Source organism: Nycticebus coucang, chromosome 12 (genome assembly GCF_027406575.1).
Source record: "Nycticebus coucang isolate mNycCou1 chromosome 12, mNycCou1.pri, whole genome shotgun sequence".
NCBI lineage: Eukaryota > Metazoa > Chordata > Mammalia > Primates > Lorisidae > Nycticebus > Nycticebus coucang.
Window position 1 is genome coordinate 49,253,080 of NC_069791.1, and position 20,570 is coordinate 49,273,649.

Genomic DNA, 20,570 nt, shown 5'->3' on the forward strand with positions numbered 1-20,570 from the left:
GACTCCACTGCTATTTAACGTAGTGTTGCAAATCCTAGACTTTGCAATCAGGCAAGAGAAGGAGATCAAAGGAATCCAAATGGGGGCAGAGAAGGTCAAACTCACCCTCTTTGCAGATGACATGATCTTATACCTGGAAAGCCCCACGGACTCAAGTACAAAGCTCTTGAAGTGATCAAGGAATACAGCAGTTTCTCAGGATACAAATCAATACCCATAAATCAGTAGCCTTCGTATATGCCAACCATTGTCAAGCTGAGAATAAATCAAAGACTCTATTCATTTTACAATATCACGAAAGAGATGAAATACCCAGGAATATATCTAACAAAAGACATGAAAGATTTCTATAAAGGAAATTGTAAAACTTTGAGAAAGGAAATAGCAGAAGACATCAACAAATGAAGAACATACCATGCTCATGGCTGGGAAGAATCAACATTGTTAAAATATCCATACTACCCAAAGCAATCCACAGATTCAATTTAATCCCTATCAAAGCACCAATGTCAAACTTTAAAGAACTTTAAAAATAGTACTTCAATTCATAATGGAAACAGAAAAAACCCTGAATACAGTTCTTAGAAATAAAAACAAAACTGGAGTCATCACATTGCCAGACGTTAGGTTACATTACAAGGCTATAGTGATCAAAACAGCACGGTCCCGGCACAAAAATAGAGACATAGATCTATGAACTAAGATAGAGAATCTGGAGATAAACCCCAGTCATATATCATCATTGAATCTTTGATAAGCCTAACAAAAATATTCAATGGGGAAAAGAATTCTTATTTGACAAATGTGCTGGGAGTACTTGTTATCCACATGTAGAAGACTGAAACGAGACCTGCATCTCTGAACATTGACAAAAATTGATTTTCTTTTCTTTTTTTTCACATAAGGAAGCATTTATTTGAAGTTTAACATGAAGTCATACAAACAAAATGTATATAAACACAAATCTACATTGAGTCATAACACAAATAGCAAAGGATGAAGTAAAAACAAAGAAAACTAATTGGCAGCTATATACAGCTGGACACACTTGTGTCTTGTACACTAGAAAGTCTTTTACAAAATAATCATCTTAGATCAACAGAAGACCAATCTTCATTGTTGTCCTGCAAGATGGGTTACGTTAGGATTTCCTCCTGTTTTCTCTAATGTCCTCCTTTAGTATGGCTGGTAATTGTTTTGGTGATTGCCACCCCCTCCAGATGCCTTGCCATAGGTGCTCTGTTGTCTGCATATCCCCGTCCATACCCATAGTTCCCATAGTTATACCCAGTATAACCATATCCGCCATAGCCACTATAGTTTTGATCACCACCATAGGCACTATTGTAATTTCCATATGCTTGATCATAATAGTTATTAAATGCTTGGTTCCAGTTCTGGCCCTGACCTCGGCCTCTACCCCTGTTACCACCTCGTCCACTGGACGCAGCACCTCTTCCTCCTTTCTGTTGTTGCTGTCGCTACCTATATACTTCTTTGGGCTGTGCAACTTTGATTTCACACTTCCCAGAACCAATTTGATGATATCTGCTTTCTAACAATTTCTTTACTGGCTCTTCATCTGTATATGTGATAAAACAAAATCCTCTCCTTTCATTTGTTTTTGTATCCATGGGAAGTTCAATATTGTCAATCTCTCCAAAGGCTCCAAAATATTCTTTAATTTGTTCTTCAGAAGTATCTGGGCTCAATCCTCCCACAAAAACCTTTTTAGGGGGCTCTTTCCCTTTTAAAACTTTGGCTCTTTGGGGGTCTATCAATTTGCCATCCAGTTTGTGTTCTTTCAGTTCCAAAACCTTATCAACACTAGCAGCATCTTTGAAAAGCACAAATCCAAATCCTCTTGATCTTCCAGTGACTGGATCTGTTTTAATTGTGCAGTCTACAACTTCCCCAAATCGAGACAAATATTCAGTCAGATCTTTCTTGCTTGTATCCCAGCTCAAGCCTCCAATAAACATTTTACCGTCATCCTGCTGATTCTTGCTCGCGTTGATCTTGGATCCCTCTGCGAATTCCTCTATGTTGCTGTACTCGGTCATGTCCTCTCTGGTGGCGGAGCTGTGGGCAGCGGGTTGCTGGTGTGCAGTCCGGGTGGCCGCAGGAGCGGCGGTGGAGCGTTGTATGGAGCTGGATTTAAAATGGCGGCGGAAGAGCAAAAATTGATTTTCATTGAATAAAAGATTTAAATTTAAGGCATGAAATATTAAAAATTCTAGAAGAGAGTACGGGAAAAACACTTGAAGATTTTGGCCCAGGAAAAAAACTTTATGAAGAAGACCCTCCTAGCAATTGCAACAACATCAAAAATATGAATTGATCAAGCTAAAAAGCTTTTGCACAAGTAAGGGTACCACAAACATAGCAAACAGCCTTCAGAAAGGAAGATTGTTGCATGTTATAAATCTGACAAAGGCCTGATAATTAGAATCTACAGGGAAGTCAAATTAATAAGAAATGTGTAAACAACCCTTTGCATAAGTGGGTGACAGATTTGAACAGAAACTTCTCTGAGGATGACAGATAAATGGCCAACAAACACATGAAAAAATGCTCATTGTCTTTAATCATCAGAGAAATGGAAATCAAAACCGTTCTAAGATATCACCTAACCAAAGAAAGATTAGCCCACATTACAAAGTACTGAAACACCAGATGCATACATGGATGTGGAGAGAATCTACACTGATAGTGGGATTCAAAACTAATACAGCCTTTTTGGGGAGAAGTATGGAGAATCCTCAAACCTCTAAAAGTAGACCTTTCATTTGACCCTGCAATCCCATTACTAGTATCTACCGAAAGAACAAAAAGCATTTTACCACAAATACATTTACACTAGAAAGTTTATTGTGGCTCAATTGATAATTGATAAGTCATGGAAACAAACTAAGTGCCTATCAACCAGTGAATGGATCAACAAACTGTGGTATACATATAACACCAAATATTATTCACCTATAAAAAAGATGGAGAGTTTACATTTTTATATTTACCTAGATGGAGTTGAAATACATTCTTCTTAGTAAAATATCACAAGAATGAAAAAATAAACATCCAATATACTCCTTACTAATATGAAATCAACATATAAATAATTAGATGCTTATAGAATAATAAAACATTAATATAGTCCAGTTTGGGGGTAGAGGGAAGCAGAAGGCGGAGGGGGAGGATGTTTGACAGATGGAGGAAGGGCATGAGGCAGATTCTCACCTAAAGTGCACATTGTGAGGGTTTATAACAGGCCCCCTGGGTGAGAGGCTTTTCTACAAATGGAACTTTCCCCTGCAAATGAGAACAATGTAACCTAAAAATTGCATCCTTATATTAATTAGAAAAAATTAAAAAATACAAAAAAAACTTTCTAAAAGCTCACTATTGTACCTGGGCAATAAACAGTGAGTCAGAATTATTTATTACATGATGATTATTTATTCATTCACTTCTTTTGAGTTCTATGTTGAAATAGTATTCTTAGGTACATACATTTTTTTTTGGTAGAGACAGAGTCTCACTGTACCGCCCTCGGGTAGAGTGCCGTGGCGTCACACGGCTCACAGCAATCTCTAACTCTTGGGCTTACGCGATTCTCTTGCCTCAGCCTCCCGAGCAGCTGGGACTACAGGCGCGCGCCACAACGCCCGCCTATTTTTCTGTTGCAGTTTGGCCGGGGCTGGGTCCGAACCCGCCACCCTCGGCATATGGGGTCGGCGCCCTACTCACTGAGCCACAGGCGCCGCCCGGTACATGCATATTTTAAAAGAAATTAACTACTGGTTTGAAAAATAAATCAATTATCATTAAAGTGTATTCCCAATAATTATTTTTGCCTTACATAATGACACTACATTAACTCCAGAAGTTTTCTACTTTATTTTGTTGCACAGTGTATATCTTCCTTTCTTTACTTTAATTTTTTAAATCAGTAAAAATTTAAATTATTAAGGAGAGACAAATGTTTTTGTTACCTGAATACTTTGAATCATGCTTGAGTCAGGCCTGTAACCAGAATAATATTCATTGCACTCCGTAGGCATGTGTTTTTTCTTCAGTTTCCCACTCTTCCCCATTCTTGGTTTTGAATGATTAATGAGAACACACAGTGTTTGGTTTCTATTTCTGAGATAACTTCACTTAGAAAAATAATCTTCAGTCCATCTAAGTTAGTGGAAAAGACATTATTTCATTCATTTGTATGACTGAATAGTAATCCATGATATACATACCATATTTTCTTTATGCATGAACGAATTGATGGGCACTTAGGTTGATTTTACATCTTTGCAATTGTGAATTGTGCTGTAATAAACATTTGAGTGTATATGATTTTCATAAAATGACTTCTCTTTACATTTGTTTTCTTTACATTTATTTATTGGGGGGAATCTCCATACCTTTTCTATAGAGTTTACACTTATTTGCAGTCCCACTAACCATGATTAACATCTTGTTCTCTGCATGCATGCCAGCATCTATCACTTTTTTCACTTTTGAATAAGGGCCATTGTGACATGTGGGAGTTAGGTTTCTAGTGTAGTTTAGGCTAGGCATTTCTGGAGAGCTTATTGATCAGAATCCAGGTTCCTAAAACCCCATAAGTGCTGACACATCCCACTAACGGCTAAGAATAGGCTGGTGGTTTAAACAGGATGTCTGGCACCGGGCAACAAGAGAAGAAAGCTGAAGAGGCAGATATTTCAGGTCCTGTGGGCCATGGGAGGACTTTGGTTTTGCTATGAGTGAGGTGGGAGCCATGGAGGGCTCTAAGCAGAGGAGTGACTTGCTTTAATGTAGGTGTTCACAGGTGCCCTGTCTGAGGACAAGGGTGGAAGCCAGAAGCAGGTAAAGGGGACTGCAACTGCAGCAACGATGACGATGCTGATGGCTCAAACTAGATGTGTGCCCTGAATAGGCTCTAGAGGCAGCAGACAGAATTGCCAAGGACATGGGTGTGACAGTGATAGAAAGTTACCAAGGAAAACACTAGTGGGAAGGCACCCCCAAATTTAACTCTTGGAGACTCAGTCAAATCTTATCTGACAATTAAATTTTTGTGAGTGCTGTGTCAGAGCCTTCATCAAAATTGAAAATATAATAAAATAACAAGAGCAATTATTAAAACAAATTCTGTGCCTGCTGAAATGTCCTAGAAAATTAAGTACAGGTGGTCATAAAAGTGTTGGATTTGAATGCATGCTGGAGTGAGGAAAGAAATTATTAATGGTTGCTGGTAATGAAAATGCATTTCATAGCCTGAGGGAGCTTAGTCAAAATTTTATCAAAACTGATAAAAGGCTCAACATAAATTTGAAGTGAATGCCTTTGTCCAATATTTCTAGTATTCAGAGGAATATTGGAAGTAGGAAGAAGAGACTACATGAACTTTACCAATGTGAACTTATTTTTCATAGAGTATGGTGTGCTAGGATTCTTATCCAAAAATAGAGTAGAATCTTTACTCTTTCAATTATCCATTCTCAGAGTAATAAGTAAATGACTGATTCACAGGTAGAATCACACTGTTAATGTGATTAAAACAAGCAAGAACTGATATCCAAAGCAAACAAGTATAAATAAAAGTCCAAATAAATAAAATGTACAGAGCATAGTTTGTTGCTTTATTTTAAAAAAAATTTTAAGCTAAAATAGGTAGAAGATATTATTATTATTGTTATTATTTTGTCACTCTGGGTAGAGCGGTGTGGCCTCATAGCTCCTAGCAACCTCCAACTCTTTGTCTTGAGCAGCCCTCTTGCCTCAGCCTCCTGAGTAGCTGGAACTACAGGTGTGTGCCACTATGCCTGGCTAGTTTTTCCACTTGAGTAGAGATGGGATCTTGCTCTTGCTCAGGGAACTTTCTTACTCCTGAGCTCATGCAATCCACCTGCCTTGGCCTCCCAGGGTTACCAGTATGAGCCATCATGACTGGCTGTAGAAAAGTTAGATAATTAGGATTAGAAGGGATGGAATTATACTAAAGTTGAAGTAAGTATTGATACTTTCTGAGATTCACAAGCTTAGTATTAACTAGTTCTTGAAGTCACACTGTTGTATTTTTATTTTAATATAAACTTTATCAATTACATCTTGATGCTTTGATAAAGCTGAATCATACAGAGAACTGCGTATTCTTTAATTCTTCTACTGGCCTAGAAAGAAAATGAATTTTTATTGACATGAACAGAAGAATGAATTAATGGCAATATCACCTCAATGATTTCACTGATAATGTCTTTTTATAATTTCAAATTAATGTGAGGGTCAAAGAACTAGGTTACAATGTTTGCATTTGATAGGTAAAGTTCCTCTTGTAGTTTGTTCTGAACCTGAGAGGTGTCCCATATAACCTTACATAGTGCCCATTAATAGGAGCACACCAATCCTCTTCCATCCTCCCCTTTCTCGCCTCTCTCATTCCTCCTCCCCTCAACTTGAATTGTATAGAGTTTTTCTCTTATGTGGACATGTATCAGATCATCTACTGGTTTCATATTAGTATCGCCTACATGGGATAATTGCTTTTCCATTCTTCTAATACTTTGCTAAAAAGAAAATGTTTTAACTCCATCCAGGTTAATACAAAAGATGTAAAGTATCTTTTTAATGGCTTAATAGTATGACATGGTATACATGTACCACAGTTTTTTAACGCATTCCTGAGTTTACGGGCATATACGTTTTTTCCACATTTTGGCATTTGCAAATTCAGCTGTGATAAATAATCTAGTCTAAATGTCCTTATCATAAAATTATTTTTTTTTCTTTCTGGATAGATGCCCAGTAATGGTGCAATTGGAATTTCTTTCTTCAGTAGGTCCTTGGTCTCAGGAATTCAAAGAATGAGCTGATAGACCACAGATCATTGGTAAGATAGGATTTATTACACAGAAAAGAATACAGAAAAAGCACCAGAGTTTTTGGCAGAGGAAAAGACTCTAGTCAGAAAATCTCTGTGTGGCTCCTTTGTCTAGGGGTATATATAGCCCGGAGAGTTACATTTGCCCAGGACTTGGTAGATGGAAAAACACTTTTTCAAAGTGACTGAGCACATTAATGAATGAATGAATATAGTTTCTTCATGAAATTGCTCAGGCCTATCAAATCAGGGAACCCTGTTCAGCCATCAATGGGGGAACCCTGTTCACTGTCATTTTCAGCATTAGAAGTTGTGTGTGCTGCATAGGGCAGCTTCACACTGGTAGGTACTGTACTCTGACAGCAGAGGGAGCTGTCTGAGGCCTCCCTCAACTTCCTTCGGACTTAGGCCATGGTGGCCCAACTCCACAGCACTTGGCTTTTTAGCCCTGGCCTGCCAGGGCCACCTCACCAACACCCCTCTGGGCACAGACACAGAAGGTGTGGCAGGTCCTCCTGGGAGGTCTGGTGCAGACTGAGCTGGGGCACCACCCACCCTGTATCAATGGGATTGCAGGATCAAATGGAGATTTCTTCCTCCAAATTTATAGTGGTTCTTTATTTCTGAAAAAAACATTGAGGCGAAATGTTTTTTAGTAAGTTAAATGAGCAGTAGTACAGTCATTTGCATTGCTTGTGAACAAAATTATCTCTGGTTAACCACTAATTTTATTCAATTAAGTTATTATCATGGGATAGTCTCTGTTTATCTATATATTAATTGGCATTAATCATTAAAACAATGAATATTATTTCAATTTTGCTACTCCCACCAGAGATAGGCATAGATAGCAGAGAACTTTGCTGAAACTAGGTATTCATTGAAATAAAATCAATACAAAGATAGGTAATGGCAGTTGCCTAAATCTTAATCTCCTAAAATAGTATTAAAACATATACCAATAACACACAAAAACTAAAAAACACCCAAATTCATATCTTCAGTATGTTTAGGGGTCAGAGGATAGAAAGATAGTAATCCGTTTCTTGGGAGTTAACCCTAAATCTCATTACAAATCTTTCACAGAGCTCTAGGGATTTCACATAAACAGGCAACCCAGAAATAGGAAGGCCATACTAATTGTGGAGAATCCAAAAAGGAGTCCCAGTAGATCCGTTTTCTGAGTAGAGGGAAAAGACTTGAAAGTTTGTTCTGGACTCTATGAGTCAGTCTTGGAAACAACATTTCTGGGGAGAAGAGGGTAAAAAGCAAAGATGCCGAAACTTTTCAAGCCAGAAGAGGATGGTCATCAACCTTCCATCTCTTAAAACAAAACAACTTTCAGCCCAGCATCCTGTATCCAGCTAAATTGAGCTTCATTTATGATGGCGAAGTTAAATATTTTAATGACATACGCACATTGAAGAAATTTGCCATAAACAAACCAACTCTTCAGAATATCCTCAGATCCATCCTCTATAAATACAAGCACAATGTTCTACCACCAAACTAAACTCACTCTGAAATTCTTAACCAAAATCCAATTTCCACAGTGTGAAAAGATTCAAAATTTCCACTGGACTTTTAAAAAACTTGACACCCAAAATGCTTCCAGGCTTATCAATACCCTCAATTAATGTGAACAGCTTAAACTGTCCTCTTAAGAGGCACAGGTTGGCTGACTGGATACAAAAACTCAGGCCAAATATCTTCTACATATAAGAATCTCATCTTACCTTAAAGGATAAACCACCCTGATGCCCTTCCGAGTGAAGGGATGGACATTTGTAATCCAGGCTAATGGAAATCAGAAAAAAGCAAGGGTGGCAATTTTATTTGGAGATACACCAGATTTTAAACCAACTAAAGTAAGGAAAGACAAGGATAGTCACTTCATATTTGTTAAGGGCAACACTCAACATGATGAGATTTCAATTATTAACATGTATGCTCCCAACCAGAATGCTCCTCAATTTATAAGGGAGACCCTAACAGACATGAGCAATTTAATATCTTCCAGCAGCATAATTTTTGAAGATTTTAACACCCCTTTGACAGTGTTGGATAGATCCTCCAATAAGAAAATAAGCAAGGAAATTTTGGACTTAACTTCACCATACAACAATTGGATTTAACAGACATCTACAGAACATTTCATCCTGACAAAACTGAATACACATTCTTCTCATTGGCCCATGGAACATCCTCCAAAATTGATCACATCTTAGGTAAGAAGTCTAACCTCAGCAAATTTAAAAGAATAGAAATTATTCCTTCTATTTTCTCAGATCATCAAGCAAATAAAAGTTGAACTCACAAATAACGGGTATCTGCATAATCATACAAGGACATGGAAACTAAATAACCTTATGCTGAATGACAGCTGGGTAACAGATGAGATTAAGAAGGAAATTTCCAAGTGTTGGGAACAAAACAATAATGAAGACACAAATTATCAGAACCTATGGGATATTGCAAGGGCAGTCCTAAAAGGGAAATTTATAGCATTGCAAGCCTTCCTCAAGAGAATAAAAAGAGAAGAAGTCAATAATTTAATGGGACAACTTAAGCAACTGGAACAAGAAGAACATTCCAACCCCAAACAAGCAGAAGAAAAGAAATAACTAAAAATTGAGCAGAATTAAATGAAATTGAAAATAAAAGAATTATTCAAAAGATCAATGAATCAAAAAGTTCAACAAAATTGATAAACCTTTGGCCAACCTAACCAAAAATAGAAAATTAAAGTCCATAATATCATCAATCAGAAATGACAAAGGTGAAATACCAACAGACACCTCAGAAATTCAAAAAATCCTTAATGAATGCTGCAAAAAACTATATTCTAAGAAATATGAAAATATGAAAAAATTGACCAATACTTGGAAGCATGCCAACTTCCTAGACTTAATCAGAAAGAATTGGAAATGCTGAACAGACCTATATCAAGTACTGAAATAGAATCAGCTATACAAAATCTTCCAAAAAAGAAGAGTCCAGGACCAGATGGCTTCACATCAGAATTCTGCCAAACCTTTAATGAGGAACTACTACCTATATTACTTAATCTTTTCCAAAATTTCGAAAAAGAAGGAATACTTCCCAACACATTCTATGAAGCAAACATCACTCTGATGCCCAAACTAGGAAAATATCCAACAAGAAAAGAAAATTATAGACCAATATCTTTAATGAACATAGATGAAGAATATTCAATAACATCCTAGCAAACAGAATCCAGAAACACATCAAACAAATTATACACCATGACCAAGTGGGTTTTATACCAGGGTCTCAAAGTTCGTTCAATATAGGTAAATCTATAAATATAATACATCACATAAACAGACTATAAAACAAAACCATATGATTCTCTCAATTGATGCAGAAAAAGCTTTTGACAATATTCAGCATCCTTTCATGATCAGAACACTTAGGAAGATAGGTATAAGAGGGACTTTTTTAAAACTGATAGAGGCCATATATAGCAAACCCACAGCCAATATCATATTGAACAGAGTAAAACTGAAAACATTTCCACTCAGATCAGGAATGAGGCAAGTTTGCCTATTGTCTCCACTGTTTTTTATCATTGTAATGAAAGTTTTAGTCATCATAATTAGGCAAGAGAAGATGATCAAGGGTATACAAATAGGGTCAGAGGAGATCAAACTTTCACTCTTCGCAGATGATATGATTTTATACCTGGAAAACCCCAGGAACTCAACTACAAAACTCTTAGAAGTGATCAAGGAATATAGTAGCATCTCAGAATACAAAATCAATACTCACAAATCAGTAGCTCTTACATATACCAATAATAGTCAAGCTGAAAAAACAGTCAAGGACTCTATTCCCTTTACAGTAGTGCCAAAGAAGATGAAATATTTTGGAATTTACCTAACAAAGGACATGAAAGATCTCTATAAAGAGAATTATGAATCTCTGAGAAAAGAAGTAGCTGAAGATGTTAACAAATGGAAAAACATACCATGCTCATAGCTAGGAAGAATCAACATTGTTAAAATGTTCATATTACCCAAAGCAATATACAAATTTAATGTAATCCCTATGAAAGCACCACTGTCATACTTTAAAGATCTGGAAAATATAGTACTTCATTTTATATGGAACCAGAAAAAACCTCAAATCACTAAGACATTACTCAGAAATAAAAACAAATCAGGAGGAATCATGCTACCAGACTTCAAACTATACCATAAATCTATAGTGGTCAAAACAGCATGGTATTGGCACAAAAATAGAGAGGTAGATGTATGGAACAGACTTGAGAACCAAGAGATGAACCCAGACACTTATTATCATTTGAACTTTGATAATCCCATCAAAAATATAAATTGGGCAAAAGATTCCCTATTTAACCAATGGTGCTGGGAGAATTGGCTGGTGACATATAGAAGACTGAAACTGGACCCACACCTTTGACCATTAACAAAAATTGACTCTCACTGGATAAAAGATTTAAACTTAAGACAGGAAACTATAAAGATTCTTGGAGAGAGTGAAGGAGAAACACTTTAAGAAATTGGCCTAGGAGAATACTTTATGAGGATGACCACCCCCCTGCCCCGGGCAATTGAAGCAACACCAAAAATATATTATTGGGATCTGCACAGCCAAGAACACAGTAAGTAAAGCAAGCAGACAGCACTCAGAACAGGAGAGGACATTTACAGGTTATGCTTCTGACAAAGGTTTGATAACCAGAATCCACAGAGAACTCAAACGTATTAATAAAAAAAGAACAAGTAATCCCATTTCATTGTGGCAAGGGACTTGAACAGAAGCTTCTCTGAAGAAGATAGGCTCATCGCCTACAGACACATGAGAAAATGGTCATCTTCTTTAATCATCAGAGAAATGCAAATCAAAACCACTTGGAGATATTATCTAATGCCAGTAAGAGTGGCTCACATAACAACATCCCAAAACTACAGATGTTGGCATGGATGTGGAGAAAAGGGAACAACTTCTGCAATGCTGGTGGGAATGCAAGCTAATAAGTCCCTTTTGGAAAGAAGTATGGAGAATACTCAGGGGTCTGAAAGTAGACCTGCCACTCAATCATGCAATTCCTCTACTAGGTGTATATCCAAAAGACCAAAAATCACTTTATAACAAAGATATTTGCACCAGATTGTTCATTGCAGTGCATTTCATAACAGCCAAGCCATTGAAGAAGCCCACATGCCCACTAACCTATGACTAGATTAACAAACTGTGGTAGATGTATACTGTGGAATATTATGCAGCCTAAAAAAAGGTGGTGACTTTACCTCTTTTACGTTTACGTGGATGGAGCTGGAACATATCCTACTTAGTAAAGTATCTCAAGAATGGAAGAAAAAATACCCCATGTACTCAATACTGTTATGAAACCAGTTTACGATCGCTCACACTTTCATATGAAGAATAGATCACAACTATGGACCAAGATGAAGTAGGGAGGAGGGGAAATGGGGGCAGTTCAGATCGAGGGAGGGTGAATGGTGGATCACACCTGTGGCACATAATGCAAGGGTACATGTCAGATCTAGTAGTATAGAATATAAATGTCTTAACACAATAATTAAGCAAATAAAGTGAGATATATATTAACCAGTGTGATGTAAGCATTCCTAATTCTATATGAAATCAGCACAATGTACCCAAGAAATGCATTAATGTATACATGATCTATGTGTTTATGATTTAAGAAAAAAAAAATTTAGGTTGATAAAAATTCCTTTACAAAAACAGTCATAAAACACAAGAAAACTATAATACAACACTTAAAACCTATTTAAATATCCTAAAACAAACAAAAAAAATGAACAAAAAATTCACAAATTAGGGACCAAACTGTAGGAGGTAGAAATAAATGTAATAATTATTTGATTTTTACCTTTTAACTCTACAATTTTTTTCACCCAAACAGTAGATTTTATAGCTAAAAGCTTTTTCTAGAAACATCCTATATTTTAGTTAATTTCAATATATATTTTACTCCTATATATATATATACACACACATCAGTCTTTGTTAAAGTTCATTTTTCATCATCAAGTCAAGGGTTATGTTCTTATATATTATTTAGAGCATAATGTTATGTATTCTGTTGGAGTAATTATCTAATACAATATATTCAACATGTTAAATAAAACTATATTTCAGGCCTATGACAATGGGAACTGTTTGGAAGAACTTTCTCTTCATAGTATACAATGGAGTAACTTACAACTCATGCACACTCTTGTATGTGAATCATTAAGTTTTGAGCTACATAAAAGTCAAGAACCTTAAAATTTGCATGGATGGAAACAAATGAAGCCCTCTTAGCACACTGATAAGCCGAGCAAGTTGAAAGTTGCACAAGTAAATCAGGCCAAGAATAAGGAAAGTCAAAGCAGGAATAGTTATACCCACATAATTTTAGAAACAAGTAAATAGCAGAGTTCTGGGGATACCTAGAAACTCATTGAAATACAATTGATACCAAGAGTGATATAGGCAGTTGCCTCAACTGCCATTAAAATTGACACCAATAACATGCAAAAAACAACTTCATGCCTTTTTCATAAATGGAAGTCAAAGAATACTAAAACTTCAAAATACTGTGCTTGTAAACAGAAAGATAGTAACCAAGTTGTAGTGGACTAAGTCCTAGATCCCATCACTAACTATTCAAGGAGCTCTACTGTTTCAGAAAAGGAAGACCACACTAATAGTGAAAATTTCACCAAAAGTTCCAATAGTTCATATTTCTGAGTAGAGACGAATGACTTAAAAACCTGTTCTGGACTCCCTCAGTCAGTCTTGTAAAACAACACTTCTAGCAAAAAGAGGGTAAAGGGCAAGGAAGAAGCACATTTGAAACAGTAAAGGAGAAAAAAGCAGTGTGTGTTTGTGTAAGAGACAGGGTGTTAGATATTCTTAAGCAAAGAGATATTTAAAACACATCCACATACACATAAAAAAAAAAAAACCCTCCTCTCTTCAAAATCCACCCATTTAGAGGCTGCATTATATTGTCTTGACAGAAGAGGACCCTCTTGACACAGGAATCCAACAAAGTGCTTCAGCTGTCACAGTCTGCGGAACCATTTTTTATCTATATGTTGCACAGAGAAGAACACAGAAAATTGGAATCAAAATGTTTTAGCTCATAAAAATCTCCCTTAAAAACAGCCATGAAACACAAGAAAAAACTGATACAACATATAATATGATAAAACAACAAAAATTGGACCAAAAATGCATAAGAACCGAACTGTAAAGTACAAATAAATTCAATAATTCTTTTATTTTCCATTATTACCCACCTATTATTATAAAAAAAATTTTCCTAAAGAATACATTTTATAGCTACAAGCTTCTCTTCTTACAAAACATCCTCTATTTTAATTACTTTCAGTATCAATTTTACTTTATTAATCTTTAATAATTTCACTTTTATAGTCAAGTGTTAGAATGTCTGTAATACAATTTTTAGAACATAATTTATGTTATCTCTTTTGTTGGAGTAATTAATATATTCAAATTTATGACAATATTGTTTGGAAGCACTTTCTCTTCAAAGAATAAATGGAGTAATTTAGAGCTTAAGCACACTCTTGTACTAAAAAGTAGACAAATCAATTAAAATAATAAATAAAAACTCATATTAGAAATAATAGTCACACTAAACCTGTATGATTTTTTATTTTCAGATTGTCTGACAGTTTGCCTTAATATTCAAGAGTTTTGGTGGTAGAAATCTATAAGTTTACTAGTTAAGGAGTTAGTTTATCTGAGCTTGAAAGAAAAAAATAGAAATTTAGGGAGGCAATTTGGAACAGAAAACTATCATGGAAGGGGTCATCCACCCAAATCCACTCAACCCCTTTGCTAAGAACATGACTACACAAGTGCAGAGGAGCCTCAGTGGAAAAGTTTGGGGGGAACCTGTTAAATTGAAAGAACTGAATGGAATTTCAATGGCTGCCCAACTGAGTGGAGAATCTGGAGTTTGTGTCCAGCCATGTGAACTGAGTTTATAAGAAAAATAATTATTTAGATGGGAAAATCACTGAATTCAGAGCTTTTAAAACATGTCATACATAATATTATAATACAAATTATTAGTATTGTTGTTGTTGTTGTTGAGACAGAGTTCAACTCTGTTGCCCTGGGTAGAGTGACATGGCATCATTGTAAAACAGAGCAGCCTCAAACTCTTGGGTCAAGGGATTCTCCTGCCTTAGCTTCCCAAGTACTTGAGACTACAGGGACCTGCCATGCCTGGATAGTTTTTCCCTTTTTAGTACAGATGGGGTCTTGCTCTTGCTCAGACTGATTTCAAACTCCTAAGCTCAAGCAGTACACTGGTCTCAGGCTTCCAGAGTGCTAGGTTTATAGGTATGAGCCATTATACCAGGCTACAGTCAAGGAATTTAAAGCAGCTATTATAAATATAAGAAAAAAGTATTAAGAATAACTATAATGTCAAAAATTAGTTAAGAGATGCCAAAACCCCCCCAAAACAAAAACAAAAGCAAACAAACAAACAAAGTAATTTCTAAAGCAATACAATAAAGTTGGAGAGGGGACTAAAATGGAGAGATTTGTATGAAATGCATATCTAGATGTTATCAGGTCAATATATATGTTATTATAATAAGTTTTATTTAGCCTTATTAAAAAGGAAAGGGAAAACCTACAGTAAACACATACAAAAAAAACTAAATATAATCAAAGCATATCAGTGCCAATCATCAAATCACAAAGAAGACACAAAGAGAGGAACAAGGAAATACACAAAGAGCAACAAAACCCCCCAACAATTAACAGAATAGCTATAGTAAGTCCTTAACTGTCAATAATTACTTTAAATGTAAATGGATTATACTCTCTCATCAAAAGACATTGGATGACTGAAAGAATAAAGTAAAACAGAAAGATTCAACTGTATGATATCTATAAGAGAGGCACTTTAGATTTAATGACACACATATGTTGAAAGTGAAAGGGTTGAAAAAGATATCCCATGCAAATATCAAACAAAATACAGCATGGATGACAACATTTATATCAGACAAAATAGACTTTAAGTCCCTAACAGTCACAAAAAAATTAGTCATTACATGGTGATAAAATGTCCAATTAAACAGGATGATACAATAACTATAAATACATATGCACCCAACATTAGAACACTTAAATATATAAAACAAATATTAACAAATATGAAGGAAGAAATAGATCAAATTACAATCATAGCAGGAGTCTTCAAAACCCCACATTCAAGAGTAGATAGATAATCTAGACAAAAAGTGAATAGGGAAACAACACTATAAACCAAATGGACCAAGGAGACATATATAGAACCCTTCTCCCAACAGTAGCAAAATACTCATGCTTCTGAAGTGCACATGTGACATTCTCCAAGACAAATCATATGCTAAGTCACAAAAGAAGTCTTAATAAATTTAAGAAGATTGAAATCATTTCAATATCTTTTGAAAACAATAGGATGAAACTAGAATTCAATAATAAAAGGAAAATGGAAAAATTCACAAACAAATGGAAATTAGACAGCATACTGTAGAATAAACATGGGAAAGAGGAAGCCAAAGGGAAATCAGAAAATATTTCCAAATAATAAAACACAATATACAAAGACTTATGGGATACAGGCAGCTCAGTACTAGGAGGGAATTGTGTAGCCATAAATGCTTCTGATAAGAAAAAGAAAGAAAATCACATAAACAGGTAAACATTATATAAAAGGAAGTAGAAAAAGCAGAAAAAAAAACTTAAGCTTAAAGTTAGATAAAGGAAATAAATAATAAACATCAAGATAGAAATAAATGAAATAGAGGATGGAAAACAACAGGGGAAAAACACTAACAAAACTGAGCTGGTTCTACAAGTTCAATCTCTCTCAAAATCTCAATGCCGTTTTTACAGAAATAGAAAATATATTTCTAAAATTCATATGAATCTACAAAGTTACTGAATAGCCAAAGCAGTTTTGAGCAAGAATTACAAAGCTGGAGGCATCATATTTTCTGATATGAAAATATATTACAAAGCTAGAATAATGAAAATATTTTGACACAGCATTAAACAGACATATAGACTAATTGACACAATAGAAAGTCCAGAAAAAGGTACACATTGCTGTTCAACTGACCTTCAATAAGAGTGCCAAGAATATATAATAAGGAAAAAAAATAAAGCCTCTTTAATAAATGGTGATGGGAAAACTGGATTGCATGCAAAAGAACAGAATAGCATTGGATAATCATCTGACACTATACAGAAAAATCAGCTCCAAATGGCAAAATTCTTAAATGTAAGACCTGAACTCCTCAGACTCCAAGAAAACATAGCAAAAAAATCTCTGAACATTAGCCTTGGGAATTTCTTGGATGTGACACCAAAAGCACAGAAAACAACAGTAAAAATAGTGAGATTATATAAAATATAAAATATAAGCTTCTGCACAGCAAGGAAAGAAAAAAACAAAGAAAACCAACCTACAACATAGGAGAAATATTTATAAACCATATATTGATAAAGGATTAATATCCAAAATATGTAAGTAACAGTTATAGGTTAATAGCAAACTGATAACACAATTTAAAAAAACTTATTAGATTATTTTTCGGGGAATACATGCAAATGGTCAAAAATATGTGAAAAAGTTGTCACCATCATTAATCATAGGGGAAATGAAAACCAAAACTACTGTGAGCCATCATTTCATGTTTGTTAGATAGTCTATTACCCTAGTCTATTTCCCTGAAAATAAGACAGTGTCTTATATTAAGGTGTGCTCCCAAAGATGTGCTATGCTAGGTCTTATTTTCAGGGGACATCTTATCTTTCCTGTGAGTAGGTCTTATTTTTTGAGGATGTCTTATTTTCGGGGAAACAGGGTATTAAAATATCCCCCCCATTCCAAACTACCTCAACAAACAAAAGACAACAAGTGTGCAAGGATGTGGTAAAAAGAAAACAATGGTAAACTTTTGGAGCAAATGTAAATTTATGAAGCTTCTATGGAAAACAGTGTGGAGATTTTTGAAAAAACTAAATATAGAACTAATCATTTCATTGGACTAAAGTCCTCCTTTATTTCTGAAGGAATTAAATCAAGATCTCAAAGAGACCTGCACTCCCATGCTCGCTGCAGCATTATTCACAGTAGCTAAGATCGGGAAACAATTGATGGAACAATGGATAAAGAAAACATGGTCTTTACCTGCAATCTAGTATTATTTATTCAGCTATAACAAACACAAATCCTGTCCTTTACAAACAAGTAAGTGAACCTAGAGGACATTACGCTATGTGTAATAAGCTAGAGGCAGAAGGACAAACACTGCAGGATACCATTTCCATGATGAATTTACAACAGTCAAACCTACAGAAGCAGCAAGTGGGAGGGTGGTTGACAGGGACGAGGTGGAGTGAAAACAGGGAGTTTTAGTCAAGTGTACAAAGTTTCTTTTATATAAGATTAACAGGTCCTAGAAATCTACTGTAAAGCAAGTGCTTATAGTTTACAACACTGTATCAGGTGTTAAAAATTTACTAAGAGGGTAAGCCTTATGTTAAGTGTTTTTAATCAGAAAAAGTAATAATAATAAATAAGAACAAGGCCATCAAGCCACTTTGAGAAGTGGATAGTTTTGTGACAAGTTGTAGTGATCAAGTTGTATGCATTTATTACTTACAGCTTTTGTTTACAAAAATAATAATGATAATCCCTAAAAATCCATTTTTACTATTTAAAAATAAAGTATCTTAGTTGTAAAGGATGATATTCTGACATAGAGCTGTAAACGGGGATGGGGACTGTATCATATTAGATATTTTAGAAAATAGAATTTATTAAACTTATATAAGATGCTACAAGGTTCAGAAATTTCATATCTGAAATCTCTATTCATAATTTGTTTTTGAAAGCATGTTTGAATCCTTTACCATTATATTTTGACAACACAGACATAAGTGATTGCACTAGTTAAGGTTCTTCAGAGATAAAGAAGCAACAGGATATACACAGAGGTTGTCAAAAAATGTATACATACTTTAAGCAAGGAAAAAACTTCATTACAATCGTAATATACATATATATTATATAATATATACTATATTGATAAAATTTATTATCTTGTACATTGTATCTTGTATCTCTTATAATTGCAGAAGTCAAACACCACTTGAGTATAACAATTTAATACAGCTTTTTTCCTTGCTTAAAATGTGTGTAAACATTTTTGGCACACTCTGTATATTGCATGTAGAATTACTGTATATGAAGGAGGGCTTGTTAGGGGTATTTTTTTAGGCAATTATAAATACTGAAAAGTCCCAAGCCAGGCCCTCTGCAAGATGGAGACCCTGCTCTTGTTAGGTTAAAAAAAGATGGTAGGCTGGCAGATTTACAGATACCTGATTATTTTTCGGGACCTAGCTGCAAACCAGTTCAAGATTTTTTTCTATCATCCTAACTTGTCCTAGGCAAGTGAGCCAGTATTGCCTCTGAGAGTTACCCCATGGTCCATGACATGCTGCGAGTATAACAGGTTATTCTTTCACAATTCTGATGGTTGGAAGTACAAAATAAATATCACTAGACTGAAATGAAGGTGTCATAAAGACCATACTCCTTTCCGAAGGTCTAGGGGGGAATCCTCTCCTTGTTTCTTCCAATGCCTGGTGGCTGTAGCATTCTTTGGCTTGTGGGTGAGTCGCTTTAATTTTCAAGTCCAGTATCTTTGAATTTCTTTCTTCTCATGAAGAAGAAAGAAATTTCTTTCTGCTTCACATTCTTTACTCTGTATATCATGAAAGAGTTTTGATTTTTTTGAATGATTTTTTCTTCATTACTTGAGATAATCTTTTAGTTTTATCTTTTATTTTATTAAGGGTATATTGCGTTTACTGACTTTCATATAGCTTAATGTTCTGGTATTTCAGAAATAAATCCCACTAGGTATGATGTATTATTGTTTAAATATGCTATTGAATTCTATCTTCTAGCATTTTTTTTTAGGATGTTTACACCAATATTCATGGTACATATTGGTCAGTAGTTTCCTTGCACGTAGTATCCTTGTCTTGTTTTTGAGATTAGGGTGAAGTTAGTCTATATATGTTAAATGTCCTATTCTTTACATACGGGAAATGCAAGCCTTCCTGGAAAGTATCCAGCCACTGTTAATACTATCTTTCATAGTATGTGGCTAGATACTGTTGGAACAGCCTTCATACTTAGAAATTACTTCCCTTCCCCCATTTAGTTTGACATAGGCTTTGATTAACAAATAGTCCTATTAAAATAGAGATAATTAGTCATGCTAGAGAATGAATCAATGAACACTATAATGAATATTTATTAATAATTTTAATCCCTGGCCTGTTGATGTATTTAAAAAATGAGTAAGGTTTTATCTTTTTCTGAAACATTTATTTTTGTTGTATTTTAAAAATAAAATTAAATGAAAAATGGAAGAATTAAGACAGAGAAATGAAGATGATAATGTTGGCAATGATGGATTTTGTGTCATCTACAATAAATTGAAACTATAGTAATTTCTCAGAATAATTAATGGCAAATATCAGTAATTATCTGTTGATAATGTTACGTCGAGTTTTAGAGTTTTTTCCATGTTAATGAAAGTGACAGGACAAGAAC

General features: G+C 35.0%; 1 pseudogene across 1 annotated transcript; it reads right to left on the reverse strand.

The window, feature by feature from the left end:
* Window positions 1–1,167: 1,167 nt before the first annotated feature.
* On the reverse strand, window positions 1,168–2,158 carry LOC128561778 (heterogeneous nuclear ribonucleoprotein D-like; annotated as a pseudogene). The gene has a single exon (XR_008373334.1). The product of XR_008373334.1 is annotated as a heterogeneous nuclear ribonucleoprotein D-like (transcript).
* Between the last annotated feature and the right edge of the window lie 18,412 nt (window positions 2,159–20,570).